Source organism: Perognathus longimembris, chromosome 12, assembly GCF_023159225.1.
Source record: "Perognathus longimembris pacificus isolate PPM17 chromosome 12, ASM2315922v1, whole genome shotgun sequence".
Lineage (NCBI taxonomy): Eukaryota > Metazoa > Chordata > Mammalia > Rodentia > Heteromyidae > Perognathus > Perognathus longimembris.
The window spans coordinates 44,078,982-44,101,103 of NC_063172.1; the positions used below are offsets into that span (position 1 = coordinate 44,078,982).

Below are 22,122 nucleotides of genomic sequence, written 5' to 3' on the forward strand. Positions count from 1 at the left end.
TGGCCATGATTTAGCATCATGAGTTTTTCCTGTTTTGTTCTTCTTCCCTCTCTTCCTCTCCCTTTTTCTTTCCTGTTTCCTCTCCCCATCCTTTCTTTGATAGTCTGTGTAAGTAGCCCAAGCTAGTCTCAAGCTCAGTCCTGCTGTTTCAACTTCTTCCATTCAGGGATTAGAGACATGAGCCACGGGGTCTGCTCTTTATTTTCTTGTATTTTGTATGACTATGTTTGTTTTCTTTTTGTTGAGGTGACCATGTTTTTCACCTTTATCTTTTCATTTCAGTATTACTGTAATAGTTAAGCCAAATGCAGGATACACGAAAAGTTTTTGTATTGTTTCTAGTTATTTTGACTTTTTTTGTGAAACCAGGACCTTATGCTTATTAGACAAGCACTCTAGTGCCCAAGCTGTTGAAAGCCTGAGAACCTTCCTTCCTTCCTTCCTTCCTTCCTTCCTTCCTTCCTTCCTTCCTTCCTTCCTTCCTTCCTTCCTTTTCTTTTCTTTTTTTTTTTTTTTCCAGTCCTGGGCCTTGGACTCAGGGCCTGAGCACTGTCCCTGGCTTCTTTTTGCTTAAGGCTAGCACTCTGCCATTTGTGCCACAGTGCCACTTCTGGCCATTTTCTATATATGTGGTGCTGGGGAACCGAACCCTGGGCTTCATGTATATGAGGCAAGCACTCTTGCCACTAGGCCATATTCCCAGCCCCCTGAGAATTTCTTGACATTTATTTTTGACTAAAATTATAGTCTTATAAATAATAGAAAATTTTATTGTGTGAGATTTCTTTCTAGAATACATATGTGTATATGTATTTGGTCCTTTTTGTCTTGGGGACCAAACCTAGGGCTCTTCTATAGACAATAGGCAAGTACTTTACCACTACGCTACATCCCCAGTCTTTAGTTTTCTCTATAGATACTAATGGCTCATGCCTTTCAAGAGGCTGAGATCTAAGGATCAAGATTGGAAGGCAGCCCATGGAAATCTTAGCTGCAATTACCGAGCAAAATGTTGGAAGTAGAGGTATTGCACAAGTTGTATAGGGCCAGCCTTAAGTGAAAAAGCCAAGTGAGAGAAGAAATGCCTTCATTTCAAGCCTCAGTACTACGCTAGTGTGTGCGTACACGCATGCATGTGCACACACACACACACACACACAAAGACAAAGTTCCTTTTCACATAAATGACTTTATTTTCCTTAAGTAGTTTCAGTATATCATCCTTGTTTACTTTCCCTCACACATCTGAAGATGGCACCCAGGCTTCATGGTTTAGACAAGAGGTCTACCAGTGGGGCACAACTCCAGCTCCTCTGTCCTCTTTTAAGAAGGAAATAAGAACAAGTGATTTTGTTCTATTATCTTTTCAGTTTTGGTGCCACAACTAATATGTGGGATTCTTAAGTTGACTAGCTATAGAATAGAATTAAGATTTATCATTGTAAGGGGCAAGAATAACTTTACAAAAAAACTTACTGTTTTTGTAAAAGTGATGTACAGAGAGGTGATAGTTACATAAGTCAGGTAGAGAGCACATTTCATTTTGGACATTGTCACCTCTTCCCTCACTCTCCCAGATTTCCCCTCCTATCCCCACCCACAAGTTATATAGTTCATTTTCAACATAGTGTCCAGTGAAAGAGTACTTTTTAAAAATCATTTTCTTCAAGTAGTTGTACAAAGAAAGAAGTTTCATCCTAACATGTCTGCATGTATGATACATCTTGGTCAGAATTAACCTTTCCATATTCTCTCTCTCTCTCTCTCTCTCTCTCTCTCTCTCTCTCACACACACACACACACACACACACACACACTCCCTGTCCCTACCCATCTTTTCAAGTTTCCTGGTTATATTTTCATGTATGTACAAAAAGTCTGATAGCTGTATTCACCCACTGATCTTCTTTTCATGCACTACCACCTTCTTTTCTTTTTTTTTTTTTTGCCAGTCCTGGGGCTTGAACTCAGGGCCTGAGCACTGTCCCTGGCTTCTTTTTGCCCCAGGCTAGCACTCTACCATTTGAGCCACAGCTCCACTTCTGGCTTTTTCTATATATGTGGTGCTGAGGAATGGAACCCAGGGCTTCATGTGTACAAGACGAGCACTTTACCACTAGGCCATATTCCCAGACTCCCACCTTCTTTTAAGTTCCCACTCCCATCTTAATCAAGACATGTTTCAGCTTCCTGGTATTCAGATTGTTGAATCACCTGATAAGGGGTTACACGATGGAATCTCAGAACTAACTTTTAAAGGAGAAGTATTTACGGATAATTTGCTCAGTCCAAGACAAATATGTAACATGCTTTAACTTATTAACCCTTAGAATTATATTGGGCACACACTGCTAATATTCCCATTTTACATACTGAAGGCAGCTAAGGGCAAAGAGAGCTTGAGTAACTTGTGCAAAGCCATGTATTACTCACTCATTAGTAATTCACTATCTGCATTCAAACATCTGGCAAAGATTAAGGAGCTGTCAGCAGTTAATTAGATTGTCTTTTAAACTCTCTAACCAAAAGTGAATAAATGCTAGAAAAATCAAGGGAGGTTTCACAGCTTGAATTCTCAGAATCAAACGGAGAGCTTGTTATAAAGGCAAATCCTAAGCCTCACTTCAGATGGTTCTGATTCACAGAGTTCTGGGGTAAGGGGTAATTGGTGGTTCTAATATATAAGCATGCTTGAGAAATCTGTTACAGGGTGTGAAAACCTAACAGAGACTTAGAGGTAGGTGAGTAGGACAAGATTTTGTTTTAAATTAATGTAATTGAAGCTGATACAAATACATTGGTGATTTGGAGAGACTGATTAGGAAGCTACTGAAAATTTTTAGAAAAAATTTAGGAAAGAGACAATAAAATCTTAGATATAGCATTGCTAATGGAATGGAGGACACCATTGAAATACCTTCTCATTAACCAGCTCAAGTCACCAGCTCAGTGTTCACCTTGGGATCTTTGTTGTAGAACCACTGCTCTGTAATGTAAATCCCAGACTCCCTGAGTGGGGCACAAGTTAACTCACAATCTGATTCAATAAAGATGTTTCACAGTAGGAATCCAAAGATAGGCAGAAAGGAAATGGGGAAGATTTAAAGGATTATGTTACTGTTTATAGGCGAAGCAAATGAGTGAATAACCATACTTTGAGAGGAGAAAAATTATTTTGATCTACTAACATATTAAAATCTTGGTATTCTTGATAATATATACACTATGTTTCCAATCATTTGGGAGTAAATATTAGCTGTTTCTGTTTAAATGTGATTTGTCACCTTCTTGAGCCAGTAGTGGCCATATGTCTCTCTGCCATACAAGCTTCTTCTTAAGAAAACTTTTCCTTCTCACTTTCCCAAAAATCCAACTGACATCACATCCTCCACCAAAGGTGCCTGGAAATGCCCTGTTCCTTGTCTGTCCAACTGGATTTCTGACTGCCAGTACAGGTGTAGACCAGAGTAGACATCTGAACCAAGCTGGAACGAATCCAACTTGCATCCTTTGGTATTGGGTATTGGGACCAAACCCACAAAATTAATCTCTTCCCATGACTAATGCTTTAACTTTTCAATTCAAGAGCTTAGAGTAGGGGCTGGGGATATGGCCTAGTGGCAAGAGAGCTTGCCTCCCATACATGAAGCCCTAGGTTCGATTCCCCAGCACCACGTATACGGAAAACGGCCAGAAGGGGCGCTGTGGCTCAGGTGGCAGAGTGCTAAGCCTTGAGCGGGAAGAAGCCAGGGACAGTGCTCAGTCCCTGAGTGCAAGGCCCAGGACTGGCCAAAAATAAATAAATAAATGAATGAATGAATAAATAAATAAATAATTTCACACAGTATGCTTTAAAAAAAAAAGAGCTTAGAGTAGTCATTGTACATCATACAGAGAAAGCTGATCTGAGGTAAGAGACAAGAATCACACAGACACATATTTCTGGTGGCGAATCAGAGATACAGTTTCACAGACTCACTTCTTATAGCAGGCTTTGAACCCAAATTCTCTAATCTTAGCCCCCTTTAGGCAAGACTGCATGATTGCTTTTTAAAAAAATTACTTAAATTGTTTCTGTTATTTTGAGACAGTGTCTCAGTAGTCCAGGTTGTGCAGGAACTTCTATTGCTTCTGCTTCAGCCTTCAAGATTGCTTTTTTTTTTTTTGCAGTCATGGAGCTTGAACTCATGGCCTGGGCACTGTCCCTGAGCCCTTTTGCTCAAGGCTAGTGCTCTACCAGTTAGAGCCACAGATCCTCTAACAGTTTTCTGGTGGCTAATTGGAAATAAGAGTTTCTTGGGCTTTTCTGCCTGGGTTGACTTTAAACTGTGATCATCAGAGCCTAGCCTACTGAATAGCTAGGATTATGGGGATGAGCTACCAGTGCCCAGCTCAAGATTGCTTTTAAATACATGTATATAATCACTCAGCACTATATTTTTAAAGGAATGTGCATTTTGAAATAAAAGGAGAATAAATGCATATCTTCAGAATAGAACATTTGAATATATCATACCAATGTGAACAAATTATAGTTTGGGATATCCCGGCTTAGGAAGATTTCTAATAAGTATAATGTAAAATACAACATAGTTTATTATAATGAAAATATATTAGTTACATTTTATGCATAACATGCATGATTACCAACTTTGCTAATTTTCTTTTTATTTATTTATTTATTTTGCCAGTCCTGGGGCTTGAACTCAGGGCCTGAGCACTGTCCCTGGCTTCATTTTGGCCAAGGCTTAGCACTCTACCACTTGAGCCACAGTGCCACTTTGGCTTTTTCTGTGTATGTGGTACTGAGGAATCGAACCCAGGGCTTCAGGAATGATAGGCAAGCACTCTACCACTAGGCCATATTCCCAGCAATAAAAATACTAAAACCAAGTTATTAAACTGTAGGCTATAAAATAAACTAATTCAAAAGAATTAAATACTTTTTTCTTTTATATCTATTATTTCATTAGCTCATTTGAACAACTTTGCTAATTTTTCATGTACTTTTTATGCTGTTTTCTAAACTCCATGATTTTTTTTCTTTGACTCATGAGTTATATAGAAAATGTTTTAAATTCCTAAATAAATGAAGATATTTTATGACTGATACATAGCATAATTTTGTGGGGATCAGTATTTGAAATTTCCTATAGCTCATGTCATTTGTGTAAATGTTTCATTTATAAAATCACTGTTATGGTCATAGTAATCATTTTAACTGTTCCTTTCCCCTCTTCTTCCTCTTCTCTTCAACCCCACTGGGGTTGAACTCACAATGTCTTGCCTACTAGGCTTCCTTGTTCCACTGCCCTGTCTACCTTAAGCCACACCTTCAGCCCATTTTTTGCAGGTTATTTTGGAGATAGAGTCCCGTAGTCTTTTCTTCCTCAGCTGGCTTTTGTTTATTTTGTTTTAATTCTTCCATAGAGATTAGAATTTTCTAAATAACTATCTCCTTTTCATTCTATGGTGAACCTTCATTATATGGTGAAGCTGGGCATGGTAGTACATGCTAGCACCCAAAGGCTGAGGCAGGAGGATCACAAGTTTGTGGCCAGCCTGGACTACATGGCCAGACCCTCTCCAACAAAACAAAAACAAAACAAAAGTTAAGAGAAGTTCAGGTTTTATAAAACATGGCTTCAGGGTTGATTTTCTATTTCTTCTCTTTTCTTTTCCCGCCAACCTGAAGTCAATTCTAAATGACAGGCTCAGTGATATGATTTTTTAAAATATTTTCAGTCTTTTAACCACTATGTTTATTTTTTTAGCAGAATATTTAGTCACCTTACTTGTTTTAACATACTACTGGATGTAGAAGTTTATGAACTTTAAATTTTCCTTATAGTCATGATGATGATCACTTGTAAACATTTGTATATGTTTACAAGTTCAGACTTTGAAGGATAAATCAAAGCACACAGAGTGAACTTTTATTTATTTATTTTATTTTTTTTTTTTTTTGGTCAGTCCTGGGCCTTGGACTCAGGGCCTGAGCACTGTCCCTGGCTTCTTCTCGCTCAAGGCTAGCACTCTGCCACTTGAGCCACAGCGCCGCTTCTGGCCGTTTTCTGTATATGTGGTGCTGGGGAATCGAACCTAGGGCCTCGTGTATCCGAGGCAGGCACTCTTGCCACTAGGCTATATCCCCAGCCCACAGAGTGAACTTTTAAAAAATAAGTTTAAGTTTAAAATTTTTACTTAGATTTCTAACACTGTTCTGACTTGGTATTGATATTTTACTGGCCAGTACTAAGGAGATTTAATCATAGGGGGACGTTCTGAAAATAATTGAAACAGTGGGCTTCTTTTCCTCATAATCATTTATGGGATTAATGCATCTATCCTCAAGGCAGCTATTTTTCAATCGTTAACTTCTTTGCATTATCAGAATCATCGTAGGTTTACTTGACATGAGAGATAAAATTCATAAGCATAGAAGTGGCACTGTGACTCAACTGGTAGAGTGCTAGCCTTGAGCAAAAAGAAGCCAGGGACAGTGCTCAGGCCCTGAGTTTAAGCCCCAGGATTGGCAAAATTCATAAGCATGAAACTAATTATGGCTTTGTAGTGATGAGGATTTAGGAAAGCAATTAAACAAAGCATTTGACTCCTAAAGACTACCTGTGGTCAGCAACTGCCTGTTCTTCAAAAAGGATAAAAGGATATATACCTTAAGCATAATTTAATTCATAGGATAGTGTCACTTAGGCAGCTATTATAGAATTAGTTATGGTATGAGTCTGTGCTAGCCTTTCCTCAGCAATGCCTTCTTTTCTTTGCTAGGCATAAGGACAAGTGCCATTTAACAAGTTATTACAGATGATACAGGAATGATACAGATGATACAGGAATATCAATGAGACAGTATTATATAATATTTATGACAAGATCTGAACTCAGATTGCCTGACTTTGCTTATTTAAAAATGTAATCTTAAGCAAGTTACTTAATGTTCTGTCCCTCCGTTTCTTTACTGTACTTTAGATAAGTCATTTAGAAGAATTATCTGGTTTCTAAAATGTAAGCATTTAATGATTGTTATTGTTTTTCCCTCTTCAGAACAATTATTGATTTAGGTTTGGGGGGATGTCAAAAATAAGACATATTTTTACTTGTAATAGGCTTGCATTTGTTGTATGTAGCTACATCACATATAGCACTCATAAAACTTAAATTCATCTATCTACTGGAGACCACTGAAAGTAACGTTTTCAATGTAAATGTGTTTTCTCATGGATTCAAGATTCAGTGATGCCCGTTATCTGGAAGAGAGCTGCTGTCAAGACATGAATTTGATAGTCCACCCACTGGGAGTAGTGGTGATGGTAGTGGTTGCTACACTGATACTAGTTGTAGAAATTGAAATCGGTAGTGGTCATAGTAGCAAGGGACCATAAAAGCATTCATTGAATGCTTACATAGCACTAGGCCCTCCTCCCTTGCATTAGCATATTTTATCCTTGTGCCAACCAAGGAAGGAGGTATTATTATATCACAGTAATTGTTTTTAAAGGAGAATAGAAATTAATAAAGGCTGGGAAAGGTAGGTAGGAGGAAGTCGATAGTGAGTACAAAGTACATTAAGGAGTGAATAGTTCCAGTGTTCCATAGTACTGTGGCATAACTATAATCTATATTAATTAGTTATACATTGCAAAATAACTAGAAAACATGAGCTTGAAATTCCTGACACATAGAAATGATAATCTTTGGAGAAAGAAATGCTAATTATTTGGATTTGAACATTATGCCTTGTATATACATATTGAATAAGCACAAACATTATGTGTTGATTAAGCAAAAATTAATAAATAATAATGACTTTTGAGTGAAGAAATGATAGGTGGACACAAGAAAGGAAATGATGAGAAAGGAAAGCACTATGAGATAATTCAAGATCACACAGTTAATAATTGGTAGAACCAGATTCAAACTCATGGCACTTAATGGTATATGTGACTCTAGCAAGATATTTTTGCATTAGGGAAATGACATTTCACTCAGCACCTGAATTTGTACTTTGCCCTACCTAGGTTTTCTTGCCCAGTGTCAAGAACATCATTTTAAGCCAACGAAAGCTGCCTGTCCATGGTGCTCATGTGTTGTCTTAGGATTCTGTTAATCCCTGGCTTCGTTGCTTTATTGTTATACTCTAATACCACAGGAAATTGACATAAAGAGAAAACTGTATGTTCTTGTGACAAAATATGTATGCAAGAAAAAAATGTCCTAGCTGATGCTTCAGACCTCATGCCTGGTCTAGTCTCCTTCCCTACTTCCTGTCCCTATTCTAGAAATACCTGTTGAGGCGTGTCCTACTTGTTTAGTTCCCTACTTTGAGCTCTTGTCTTTAACACTCATCTCTGAAATGTATAAATGACCATGAGAACTATGACAAAAAAGAAAAAATAACAAGACTGTAATTCAGCCAGCAACTATGTCAATGTTACACTAATGGTGATTTTCAATTTTATCTTATTTGTGTTTTAATTCAAAAATTACTTGGCTTTTATAAGCTAAGGTAGGAGAAGTTGTGGTGACTTTCCAGTTCTCACTTGACCTGTCATGTGTACATGGATACAACTGCTGGCCACAGGGACAAGTGTGGAGCATTCTTCCGCCTTCACTTCCTAAGCTCTTTAGCCCCCATTGAGCTGTGAACAGTGGCTGAGGACAAAAGCTGTATACACTGTACCAACAGAGCACCAAAGCAGCAGTACACTGAGTCATTCTTCGCTCTGTGTGAGAACTGAGGGGGACTCTATTCATTTCCTTTTGTGTTGGTGTCTGTCAACAGCGCTGTTTGAGGCAAGGCCCATTGTGCTGGCCAGTGTATCTTATTGACCTAAGACTGTGCCTGCTATGTTCCCAGGGTCGAAGTTGCGAGTGAGAGAATGTTTGGAAAGGGGTAATCATAGGCTAAATGCATTTTGCTGCATTGTCGTCTGACCTATTAAATCTAAACTGTGGTCTACGTTAATGCAAACAGGTAATTATGTAGTCACAGCTGCAGCTATTGACATCTGGTTACTGCCTCCATGGGAAAAAATAGGTTATTTTTTGTGCTTTCTCTAGGTTCATATATGCTGGATTTAATGATTTTTAACTGCAAATAGATAATGGATTAGGAAGACTAAAAGATTAACAAGGTAGTTACTTTAAAATGGCTCCTGCCACAGATGTTTGTATGCTTCCCGTTGATAACACATTGCCTTTCCATGGTTATCGTGAGAATAATTTTGAGACTGGATGTTACTGTAGTTACAATGTGAAAATCATTTTAACATGTCTATCTTGTATGATCATGTCATTGTGCTAAGTGATTTTGAAAGGCCTGATTGCCTACCTGTACTATCCATTGTTTCCTCATTGCTGAATTCTCCTATGCAGCATTGTCTGGAGGAGAGATGGGCATTCTCAAGTCACAGCAAGTACATCAAAATGACTTGAGGCTTATCGCTATCACTTATATTAATAAGGTTAATTCTTACTAGTATACTTGCAGTATTCTAAGGAGCAAAAGCTATGAATAAATTAGTCTCTGTGTATCACATCTCTCTATCCTATGGAAAAGAACCACTTTTATAAAAGTAAAAGAAAAAATATAGAAATATATTTCAGCCTACATGAAAATTAACTTGCCACTGAAACTCTATACATTTATATTTCCATTCATCTCTGTATCTCATTATTTAACAATGCTTCATAAAAATATCTAGTAAAAACCTAGTTGGTGAGAGTTTCTGTGCTAGCTATTTTGGTTCAATTTAAAAATGAAAATTTGTTGTCATCCCTTTTGTCACTTATACTGTTACTCATTATGAAGTGCATCAGGAGTGAAACTCAGGCAGCACCAAGAGGTGACCAGCTTTAAGACATTGTTAATTTCAAGGTTTTCTAATTAGTGCCTATTTTAGTGTGAAGTTACTATTGGGCCTTGTTTAGAAAGTACTGAGGACACCCACCTGCACTTTGTACTAGAGTCCTGTGAGTAGGGTTCCCCTTTTTTCTTTTTGCTTCTGAGTGAGCAAGGGCTGGTTGTTCTAGGCTCTTAGAGCTTGTAGTGGTCATTTAAAGAATGACTCTTCAGTATTCGAGGTCCTGGAGATGTGATGATGAAGCACATAAAACTGTTAAATATTTTTGTTTTAATACCATCCTTACTACAAGCACAACTTTGAATAAATGGCATAGTGATTGACTTTAATACAGTAAATGTGATACATGTAAATGTTAAATATATTCTACCTTTGCAAACGTGGCCAATAATGAAGAACTGTGTCTTTCACTTTAAAAATAATACTCTATGTTAAGGTAAAGTTGGCATCTTGTGCATGGAACATGGAACACTAGGTGGAATTAAGGTAATATCTATGCAGATGGTGTGCCGGCACTACAAATCATTAGAAATGAAAGCTGCCTTCAAATCCTTTAAATGAAAATTTTTTCTTCATTAAAAAATAATACTTTCATTTTTTAGTGCTGCTGTTTCATATATGAAATTATTTTGACAGATACCAAGTATAATTCCTTCAAAAGGCTTTTCATATTTGTAAGAAATAACAAACCATATGTCATCTTGCAGCAGCCCTGATTTGGAAAGAATGCGGCTCTTGGCCAGCAATTAATTAAGTCACCCTTTTGTTTGTGGGCCATATTGCATGTTTTTTTAGGTGTGAAATTTTCCGTTATTACTAGACAGGAATATTCCTGTGTGTCCAGGATAGTTTTAGAAAAAGCCGTGAACTGAGGTTCTGTTTTCCCACAATGAAATAGAAGTTATAAGGGCAAGTAATTGATACACACAAAGAATGGAGAAAACTGTTAAGATAAAATGAGAGGATGAACTGGGCCCTTGGTTAGCCAAAAATACTTTTTTTTTTTTTTTGCCAGTCCTGGGCCTTGGACTCAGGGCCTGAGCACTGTTCCTGGCTTCTTTTTGCGCAAGGCTAGCACTCTGCCACTTGAGTCACAGCGCCACTTCTGGCCATTTTCTGTATATGTGGTGCTGGGGAATCGAACCCAGGGCTTCATGTATACGAGGCAAGCGCTCTTGCCACTAGGCTATATCCCCAGCCCACCAAAAATACTTCTTACCACTTTGGTCCATTGAAAATTGCATCAATGTTAACAGGAAGTTGGAAATTGAACTTCTGTAGCAGGTGTCTGTTGCTAGAGAATATAGGATGAAAAAAGATGACTTAATTATGTGCTAGGTGGAGTGAGATGTTCTATTGTCAAAAAGAGAAAAACATTAGCCTGACTAATCGATTCCCTGCATTTCTCCTGAATGCCAACTTAAATATTCTTAAATTACCTTCAAACAGAGATCTCTGATATCAGATTAGATGTGCTCAATTAGGTTTCTTGTATTCCTCTCCTCATGCAACTTCACATGCTTCTCATTAGAGTATAACTAACTTTTTATTCAGGATATAGTAGTTAAACATAGGTATAGGTCCTGGGACTGAGATTGCAATCAAGGAAGGCTGGCCTCAACAGAGAGCTTCCTTTCACCCATTTCGACCATTGTCGCTGCTTCCCCTCATTCAACCTCATTGCTGTTGATCTGAGAAAGGTCCCAGAGACACCATTGCTTTGCTTACAAATAAGAGCTTATGTTTGATCTTTTCATTTGGTAAAAGATAATGCACCTAGATCTTTTTAAAGAGGGTTTTCTTTTCCTTTTTTAAATTGAACAGCAATGGCTTTGAGAATTTCAAAAGCTCTATAATGTTTTGTTCGTATGGTAAAAAGAATCCATAGCACACAAATTCTTCTTTCTTGTAGTGGAAAATATTTTTCCTGAAGATTAAGAACGACTGAATTTAGAGTTATTTTTCATCTTTCTCTAAGCCCTAATAAAACTACTCACATACCTACCTGTGTTGGAGAGTTTTCTGAACACTAGCCTTGGCAATTGGTAATTGAAGTTTCCTCTTTACATTGAGTGCTGGCAGTAAATACTTGCTTGCTGTGACCTGAACACACACACCTATTATACTCACTCTTTTGTACATGTGAACAGTCTGATACATATTTTTATTTCAAGGAAAAATGAAAGCATATCAGAGGGCTTTACTAATAACTGTATGTGGGTGCAGAGAGGGTTAACCATCTGGCATTCTTTGTGTCTTAATTAGGCTCTGGCACACTGCCAGGATCCATAGAAAATGGGTTTGCCTAGGACAACCACAGATACTGGTGGGTTTGAGCCTCTTGGCAAGGTCTGGAGCCTCCAGCAGCAGTCTGTGCTTGTGTCTACCTGTTGTGGGAAAGTGAGAGGCTGTCCAGACAAGGGACAAAGCAGCCAGGATTTTCCCATCCCGCATCCTGATTGTATTTGTCTTTTAAAGGAGGCAAGAATACCTTCACAGAGCTCAACTCCTGTAATGACTCACTGTATAGGACTTTGCACCATCTCAGAAGGGGCCAGTGCATGCCCTGTGGGGAAGACCTGGTGGTCTCTCTGAGTCTGCACCAAGCAGAAAGAATCTCCCTTGTAAAACAGGATGTTGTGGGATTTAAGGGTTAAGAACGATCGAAGGGATATTTGGCAGTGCTGATAAGGTTCAATCAGTCCATGTTTAGGATCAGTGCTTTTTGTAAGAAAGGAAAGTAGTTATTTATTGTTGCCTTATTGAAAAAATTCATAGTGGCTCAAAAGATTATGAACCTCTTGAAATAAAACACTGTTACAAATGTACTATTTTCAAAAGCATATCTAACTGGTTTTGTGAAGTGTAACATATCAAAAGTAATGGATGTAATATTTTCTACTATCATTAGCTTAAAGTAAATAGACTTGCTATTTGGATTGCTATGACTCAGGTTTATACTTCAAAGGTAATCTTTTTTTTTTTTTTTTTTTTTGCCAGTCCTGGGGCTTGAACTCGGGGACTGAGCACTGTCCCTGGCTTCTTTTTTGCTCAAGGCTAGTATTCTACCACTGAGCCACAGGGCCACTTCCGGCTTTTTCTGTTTATGTGGTGCTGAGGAATCAAACCCAGGGCTTCATGAATGCAAGGCAAGAACTCTACCACTAGGCCACATTCCCAGTCTCCAAAGGCAACTTTCATACCAAACATCTAAATTGTAAGTATGCCTGAGTTTCTATGTGCTGAAAAGTTATTCTGTTTGAAATTATTTCAGACAGGAAACGATTTGCATTGGGAAACTTCTGTGTCCTATTTAAAGTTGTACTGCTTAATCTTTTAGAATGAAACCCAACTTTAAATACTATATGTAAAGAGAAGCATAAGTCTTACAGTTCATAGAAAACAGCATCATTGCAGTGTTTTTATTTAGAAAACTGAATTTTTCCTGAATCCATTAAAAAACAGGTAAAACCTTCCCTCTGAGCCGATATCTCTATGAATTTTTTCATAATTTATAGATTTTTTTTTATAACAAAGATCTCCCCATCTCAAACACTTCTTTTTTTTTTTTTTTTTTTGCCAGTCCTGGGCTTGGACTCAGGGCCTGAGCACTGTCCCTGGCTTCTTTTTGCTCAAGGCTAGCACTCTGCCACTTGAGCCACAGCGCCACTTCTGGCCATTTTCTGTATATGTGGTGCTGGGGAATCGAACCCAGGGCCTCATGTATATGAGGCAGGCACTCTTGCCACTAGGCCATATCCCCAGCCCTCAAGCACTTCTTAATGTAGAATTAATTCACTATTAGAAATTAATAACAATATTCTGGAGTTGACTTTTTCCCTAAATTAAAATCATAACAATGGAATGCCCTTAGTTTGGTAATCTTTGCTGCAGTTAAAATAAGGGAATTTCTGTGTAATCCAATGCTATAAAAGCTCACAAATGAAAAAGAGATGGATTTTATTTATTTACATAGCTCTACCTGTATATGTATAGTTTATATTATCATCTATACCACTCATTTATTTTGGCATTCATAGACAGTAATCTTTGTTGTACAACTCATATATTTTCTGAAGTGTGGTTATATCCCATGTCTTTGTTTAAGGCAGTGTTGGTACAAAGACTTGTAGTGAACCCTTACTAATTTCAGTTCTATAATTTGGTTATTCAAGTGCATCAAGCAAACTCAAATTAGTTTTTATACAAATTATTTTTTATATTAGTTTTGAGAGTTATATTAAAAAGATAAATGAAAAATTCTTAAGATAAGAGAACTTTGCATTTTTATTTGCATATCACAGAAATCCAGTGTTTATCACATATCACATTCGTTCGATTTTTAGTGTATACACAGAGTAAAGTAATAAGACGACTTAGTCACTAAATCACTGGTTGACATGTCCTTGAGCCAAGTCTTGGACTTTCCCTTTTGCATTAAGAAACTGAACAAAATCAACTGGTGACTTGGTAAATGTCTGTTTTAAAAACTGGTAATGTGCCAAGTAGAATTAGTTAGCAGTAAAATTATTTATGTACCCTTGATTTCCTCTAAACCTTGGCATTTTTCCCTTTAATAAGATATCTCTTTTCATGATGCTGGTTGTAGAATATTTTAAAAAGAAAATGTGACGTGTTTTCCTCTAATTCCTACATTGGGGGAAGGGGGTTAATCTGGGGATTAAATTCATGGTCTCATTTGCCAGGCAGATACTCTTATACTTCAGCCATACCTTTAGTCCTTCTTTTGTCTGAGCTATGATTCTCCATGTTACTAGGAATGACTTGTGTGCTACCACAACAGCCATTTGTTGAGAAGGCATCATCCTGAACTTTTTTTAACTGGTTTGGCCTTAAAGTGCAATCTCCCAGTTCCTGAAATTACAGGCTTGGGCCACTGCACCTAGCTTAGCTCTTACTTTTGAAAATATAAAAGATAAAGAGGTTGTAATACAATATAGATGAACTATGAAAATATGACAGATTTTTTAAAGCCAGTCATAAAAGGCTACAAATTGCGTGATTCACTTCTTATGAAATATCCAGAACAGACAAGTTCATAGAAACTGAAAGTAGATTTGTCATTGTCAAGGGCCTGAGAGGAGCTGCAAAGGATGTCTACTGGTGGATACAGGATTTCTTCTTAGAAGTGATGGAAATGTGCTAAAATCAGGTTGGGATAAAAGCTGCCCAATTCCAAGAATGTACTAAAAGAAAAAAAAATCACTGAATCACTCCCTTTAAGCAGATATTTTACCTATGTAAATTATCTCAGTAAAGTTATTGAAGTTTTAGTAATAGGAAGTATTTTAGATTTAAGAATATTATTAGTGCTTTATGCTTACAGTTAACTTCTTACAAAGTATCCCCACTTTGAGGTAGTAAATATAAATTTTATGTGGAATAAATCATTAGCCTAGCATTATGTTAATAGCATGTAATAATTCTCACAGTATAGTATAGTAATTTGCACAGACCTAAAACATGACTGTTCTTAAAAGGTATTTATATCTCCTTGGTCCACATTATTAGCAGAAATGAGATACATTTATATTTGCTGATTGCTATTACGTATCATGCAGAGGTGCTTCACTAGCAGAGAAGGTAGTGTGCCAGTTTTACAGTATATACATCCAGTAATTTGCTCTATATTAAGCATACAGATGTGACTAGATTGTGGCTTCTTTCCTTCAATGTGTCACCATCATTTATATGAAAAACATGTCCCCCAAAAATGTGATAGCAGTCAGGTGCCGGTGGCTCATGTCTTTAATTCTAGCTACTCAGGAGGCTGAGATCTGAGGATTGCTGTTCAAAGCCAGCCAGGCTGGAAAGCCCATGAGGCTCTTTATCTCCAGTTAACCACCAGAAAAACAGAAGTGGAGCTTTGGCTCAAAGTGGTAGAGTGCTAGCCTTGAGTGAAAAATTTCAGGGACAGTGCCCAGGCCCTGAGTTCGAGCTCCACAGCTTACCAAAAATAAAATGTGATAGAAAGATGCCTTATATTTAAAAAGGCCATTGTTTTATAGGAGACTATACATGGGGTGGAGAAAGAAAGCACTGTATCCTACTCCCAAGATATTAGGGAAACATCTTCAGAAGTAGGACTATGGTCTAAATTTGAGGGCAACAGGGAGAATGTACCAGGGAGACAAGGGCCTCCCAGTAAGAGAGCATGAATAGATAGGTCCCAGAAGCAAGAGGGAAACAAAAAGAAGCAAGCCTGGAGTGCTCTGAAACTTCAAGTGGCTTGGGTCACATCTGAGCTCAGGGTTCATGTATTGGGTGTAACAGCAGGAGATGACTAAAAGCTGGGACCAGGAAGGAGCCAGGAAGGGCTGTGTAGGCTTTGCCACATTCATTAGTGAATAGTTCTGAGAGAACTACCTATCTATTACTTAATCTTAATTATTTGTAGTCACCAAGAGTAAGTGCAGAAATGGAATTAGGAAAGTGACTGGCCTTTTGTCTTCTTAGGTAAGGAAACCTAAGACACAGAGAACTTATCTAGAAGCCTTGAACTCTTGAGTACTAGTCCAGTCACATTTGTCTTCTATTGCTTACCTTTGGAAAGTCAGAACCAGTAGGGTTTACTAGCACTCAATAAATGTTAGTTATTCCTGGCTTTTAGAAACATTTCTAATACTATCCAGTAACTAGAAGTATCAAAAATAGTCATCCTCACCAATAAAAAAAATCAGCTTTGTATATAGAAGATATGTTTCAATCAAAACTTTTGTTTTAAAATTAGTTTAGCCAGACACAGTCACTCACTCCTATAATCCTAACTTCACAGGAGGGTGAAATCTGAGGATCATGGTTCAAAGCCAGCCCATGCAGAAAAGTCCATGAGACTCTCTTATATCCGATTAACTGCCAAAAAGCCAGAGGTGGAGCTGTGGTTCAAGTAGTAGAGAATGCCAACCTTGAGTGAAAAAGCCAAGGGGGTAGCACCAAAGCCCTGACTGAGTTTGAGTTCAAGCCCCAGTACCAGCACATGCATGTGCACGTGCACTCGTGCACGCACACACACACAAGCAAATTCATTTATAGCTGTTCGTATAGAGGAGTATTTTAGGTGTTAACAGTTTAGAATGATTTATTCCCAGGTGGAATTGACCCATTTGTCATCATGAAATGCTCCTTTTTATCTCTACTGTTTCAAGTCTTAGAAAAGGCATATCTTACTAATGAGACCACGCTAACTTTAACTTAGAGTTCATACAATAGATTTCTCTCTGTTATATTTATTTAAAGTGTGAGTTTTGCCAGCAGTATCTAATCAGGATAATTTAGCTCAAAAAAAAAAAGAGACAAATTTTCAACAATGTAGGACATTCATTTAACCAAAGGGCCCCTTCTTCCAAAGTTTTGGTATACTCATGGTTTTGCTATATGTGCCTTCTTGTTATGTTTTCAAGAAGAGGAAAATATGCAGACACAAATTTTACTTTAATAGGAATCTAATATAGGACAGAATTTGAAGGAAAATGAAAGAGACCTTTTCTGTACAGATTTTCAGCCATGGGAAAGCTCACTGGGGTGGGACAGTAAGAAAAGCTGCCAGTCACAGAAGGATCAAACCATGATTGATGTATATAAGTACTAAAGTTTGTCCAGTGAGTTGTGTATTTCTCATTCCTTATGGTACCTGGAATCAGTATTCAGCCAAGATAGATGCCTTGTACAGCCTGGAGAAATTCAAGTTTTTACTTACAAAACAGAAAAGTTGGTATTACCATCTGTATCTGTTTGCTCTCTAGAGAAAAAGAACCCATAAAAACTATCACTCTAGGGGCTGGAATATGGCCTAGTGGTAGAGTGATTGCCTTGCATACATGAAACCCTGGGTTTGATTCCTCAGCACCACATGAACAGAAAAAGCTGGAAGTGGCCCCGTGGCTCAAGTGGTAGAGTACTAGCCTTGAGCAAAAAAGAAGCCAGGGACAGTGCTCAGGCCCTGAGTTCAAGCCCCAGGACTGGCAAAAAATAAATAACTATAGCTATAGATAGTTTATTTTAAGGAATTGGCTCATGCCATTGTTGGGACTGATGAGTCTAAAATATGTAGGGCAGGCTGGAAACTCAAGCAGCAGTTGATACTGAAGTTTGGGGGCAGAAATTTCTCCTTTTCCAGGACACTTTAGTTTCTTCTACATTGTTGTGGTTGATAAAGTAGACTATAGATGTTAAAACTATCTGGAAAATAATTTTACAGCAACACTTAAGATTGGTGCCTGATTAAATAACTGGGTATAATAGCATAACCAACTTGACACATGAAACTACTAGCATAAAATAATGTAGAGTCTGCAGCGAAGCAACCAAGAGATGTTTTCTAATAACCGTACTACCTGTGAGTAATAGAAATGCCTGTTCCTGGAGAAGGTCCTGAAAGAGGCTCAGGAAGCAGCCATTCTAAGCCAGGCATTGTGGAGGATTGTATAGCCTTCATAGGAATAATTTGTGACACCATTTCCTTCATTCTTCTCTATAAATTTCCCATATATTCCCCAAAACATACAAGGGAGGGTCCAGGTTGAGAAAGTTAGACATTTTGCCACTGGGGACCTTGCACAAGATAGTACTATTATACAAATGATCATTTAAAATTAAAATGAACCATTAGCATACCCCTGTTATGCTGCTCTTATTCTCTGTTATTTTTGTTGTACCACCTTATGAGTAAAGTGTGATAAATCAGTACATGTACAAATGTATTACTTTAGGTATTTATACATATATAAATGATCTTTATTTCTATCTGTCAATCTCTCAGTATATAAGATGATTTGCTTTTCTCTCTCAGCTCTGTATTTCATTTATTTCTTTGAAGTATTCTAAAAGAACTTTTCAAAGTCTTTTCATATATGTAAATGACTGTTTTTAACTGCTTGGGAAAATGGTGCTGTTACATTCCTATGAAATATACCCTTTAACTATAAATGTGATAGTATGCACCTGCAAGTACAGATGTGTCTCCACACCCCTATGGGATTCTGGTAGCCCCTTGCCTTTGATAGTCACTTTGATAACTCACTGTCTCTGGTAGCCCTGATGAAAACTATGCATGCCTCACATCATGTAATACACCACCAGAGTGGCATTGTAGTTTTTAAAAGAGAAACGGCTGCAGCCCACTGATCTCCAGCAGCTGCCACTTGATGTCTTCTGCTGTGACAGCACCTTTCTGACAGGTTCTCAGGCTGGATGCTGAAGTCAGAACAGGATTAGGACAGGAACCCACTTCGCACTGACAGCTGCTCTGTTAGTCAGTGCGCTGACTTCAGCTGCATGGCTTTTAAGGAATGTTTAATTATTTTCTCACTACCAAAAGTTATCTCGGGGCGGGGGGGGGGGGGGAAGCTATAATCACATGCTTTAACTGGTTCTGATTTTTGGTGGTTTTTGTTGTTGTTTGGTTTGGTTTTTTTTGCAAGAGAATATCTTGTGCCTAACCCATTCTTGGATGGTTTTATCCAAGATAAAAATTTCAAATTTACCAGTTGTGAATGTTACTGTCCAGTCTTCCAATTATTATTATCCAACAATAGATGATTTTCTTTGTAGAACTAAGCAGCTCTCAAGAGAGAGTAACTTAGCCATGGAAGAGAAGGAGCTCTGCAAAAGATATAAGACTCTCCTCTGTGGTAAGGAAGGACCTGGATGCAAGGAAGTGGGCAGGATACTAGTGGATTTGGAGTATTTGGGGCTTTTTGGTGGTGAGATGGATATTTTGCCATTGGAGTACATTCTAGCTCATTTGGGTAACATAAGTATTCTCAGTTCCAATTTTGTCACAAACAAAACTTTGGAGTTTTTAATAGACTTCGTTTTATTTTGATAGTCTAAGACATTATAATCTCCTTTTTCCAAGTTACTGTAAGTGATGGCAAAGTTCTTTTTACTGACCTATTGTCCAATTCAACAAAAAGAAAAAAAATCTTGATATTTACAACACAAATTAGAGATCATTATGTTAACTGAAATAAGGACAGGCACAGAAAACCAAGTACTGAAAAATCTCGTATGTGGGATGTAGGAGGTTGAGTAGAACAGTGGTTAAAAGTGGCCATGAATGGTAGAGAGAAGAAGAGGAATAGAAAGTATTAAATCAACTGTTACTAAGATACAGTTAGGTAGGAGAAAGAAGGTTAGGGTACTGTTGCACAGCATATGACTACACACAACAATTCTGTACTATATTTTCAAAATAGTAGAGAAAAGGATTTTTAAGGCTTTCATCACAAATAAACTATCAATATTTGTAATGTATACAATATAAAACTATCACTAGTATGTAAGGTATCATTAAAATATAAAAATATTTTGTGTGTCATTTTTTATAAAGCCAGAAAGATAAAATTTGATACTTCCACATGTCTCTGTTATTTTACTTGAAGTTGCTACGATTACCATCTTCACCATGGACCCTAATTTCTTTTGACCCTCTTCACACCACAGAAGTCATATTGCTTCATGCATCTGGATTATATGACTCTTGAGCAATAGAAGGTAGCAATGGGAGTATTATGCCAGTTTTATGGCCCAGGCTTTAAAAAATAGGCAACTACATCTTTCTCTCTCTTGGGATATTTTTGTATTATAACAGTATCCTGAGAGGAAGTCCAGGATGCCATGCCTTACAGAAAGGTCTCCATATGATCAGCATCCAACAGCCAGTATGGACTTGTCCACTGTGTGAGGGAGAAACCCCTCCAGCAGACGCAGGGTGGAATAGAGACCTCCCTGAGGCCTGTCCAAACTTCAGATTCATGAGAAAAATTCATGATTTGTGTTGTCTAAAGTAAGTAGCTTATTACATAGCTGAAATAGTTATTATGCTTTTTGTATCTGTATAGAAAAACTTTCCCACTCTAGGGTCAAAGAATTTTTTCCCTATTTATGTATAATATACTCAAAGCTTGGCTTTCTTTTAGTTTCTGTATATATTTGCTATTGTGGTGAAATACATAAAGTGTAAGATTTAACATTTTCAGTATTTACATGTGTTCACCTAAGTGGCATTTAATATAGTCCCAATATTTCACAACCATCACCACTGTCTAGTCAAGGAAATCTTTTGTCCATTTTACAACTTGTTTTTATGTACGCTTTGGTAACAATGATCTACTATCTTTTTCTTTTTAATTTTTTTAAATATGGTTTTTGTTATCTTTTCTTTCTACAAATTTACAATGCTGTCTACCAAGTTCTCCAGCTCTTAAGTTTGCTTCAGATCAGTATACTTTTTCAGTGTTCCTATCCTAGCATTTAGAAAGTAAGTTTATACTCAGTATATACTGCTTTGTATTTAGGCATCTTGCCAATATCTCTTAAGTTATTCTGTCCATAGTCATACATGTATTTTTTTTCCATAGTAAACTATAACAGATATCTGAGTGGCCTTCTATGTAACTACATTGCTAAAACTTTACAAAATTATATACTGGCTGTATTGAAACTTACTATGTTCCATATGTTTTAGTATAAAGTTGTGTGTTATATGTAGAGTATTCTAACGATAGTGTTAAGGTAATAGTAACCAGGTTAGATTGAATTTTTTTCATTTTTATTTTTTGCCAGTCCTGGGCCTTGAACTCAGGGCCTGAGCACTGTCCCTGGCTTCTTTTTGCTCAAGGCTACCACTCTACCACTTGAGCCACAGCGCCACTCCTTGCCATTTTCTATATATGTGGTGCTGGGGAATGGAACCCAGGGTTTCATGTACACGAGGCACACTGTTGCCACTAGGCCATAGTCCCAGCCCCTAGATTGAAATTTTATATTAAGATTTTAGCCTTATATATGATTAGTCTTAAGTATTTATTTACATGGAATGTAGATTTTACTCTAATACACTTACCTGAGCTAATGTATTGGTGACTACTCTTAGACTCTTTTTTGTAGATAATAATAACCTGCAAAGAAATTTGAAATAGGTGAAGACTAGCTACTTCTTATAACCTCTTTATTCTAATGAAAGCAAATCTCAGACAATACATGTAATGTTGCAACCAGTTTACTAGTTATATATTAACATGCAGGCAAGGCGGAACCTGAGAAAACACATCTTACAATCCTTAGATGCTCAGATCACACCTTTTAGGAAAGGACTGACTTAGGAGCAACCTGCTTCCTTCAGAGCCAACAACAGGCAAAGGGAATTTTCCACCTCTCACAACTAGATATGGGAATTTCCATATTAAGGGAAAACTTGGAGCAAGGGAAAAACAGC

At 37.5% G+C, this 22,122-nt stretch overlaps 1 protein-coding gene and 1 long non-coding RNA gene across 2 annotated transcripts in view; one reads left to right on the forward strand and one right to left on the reverse strand.

Annotated features, from left to right (window-relative positions):
- Window positions 1-22,122, forward strand: part of Mrps28 (mitochondrial ribosomal protein S28) — an 88,883-nt gene that overhangs the window by 38,649 nt on the left and 28,112 nt on the right. The window lies entirely within an intron of this gene.
- Window positions 10,023-12,659, reverse strand: LOC125360957. Its single transcript, XR_007212841.1, has 2 exons — window positions 11,104-12,659; window positions 10,023-10,878 (listed from the first exon to the last, which is right to left on the reverse strand). It is a non-coding gene; the product is annotated as an uncharacterized LOC125360957 (long non-coding RNA).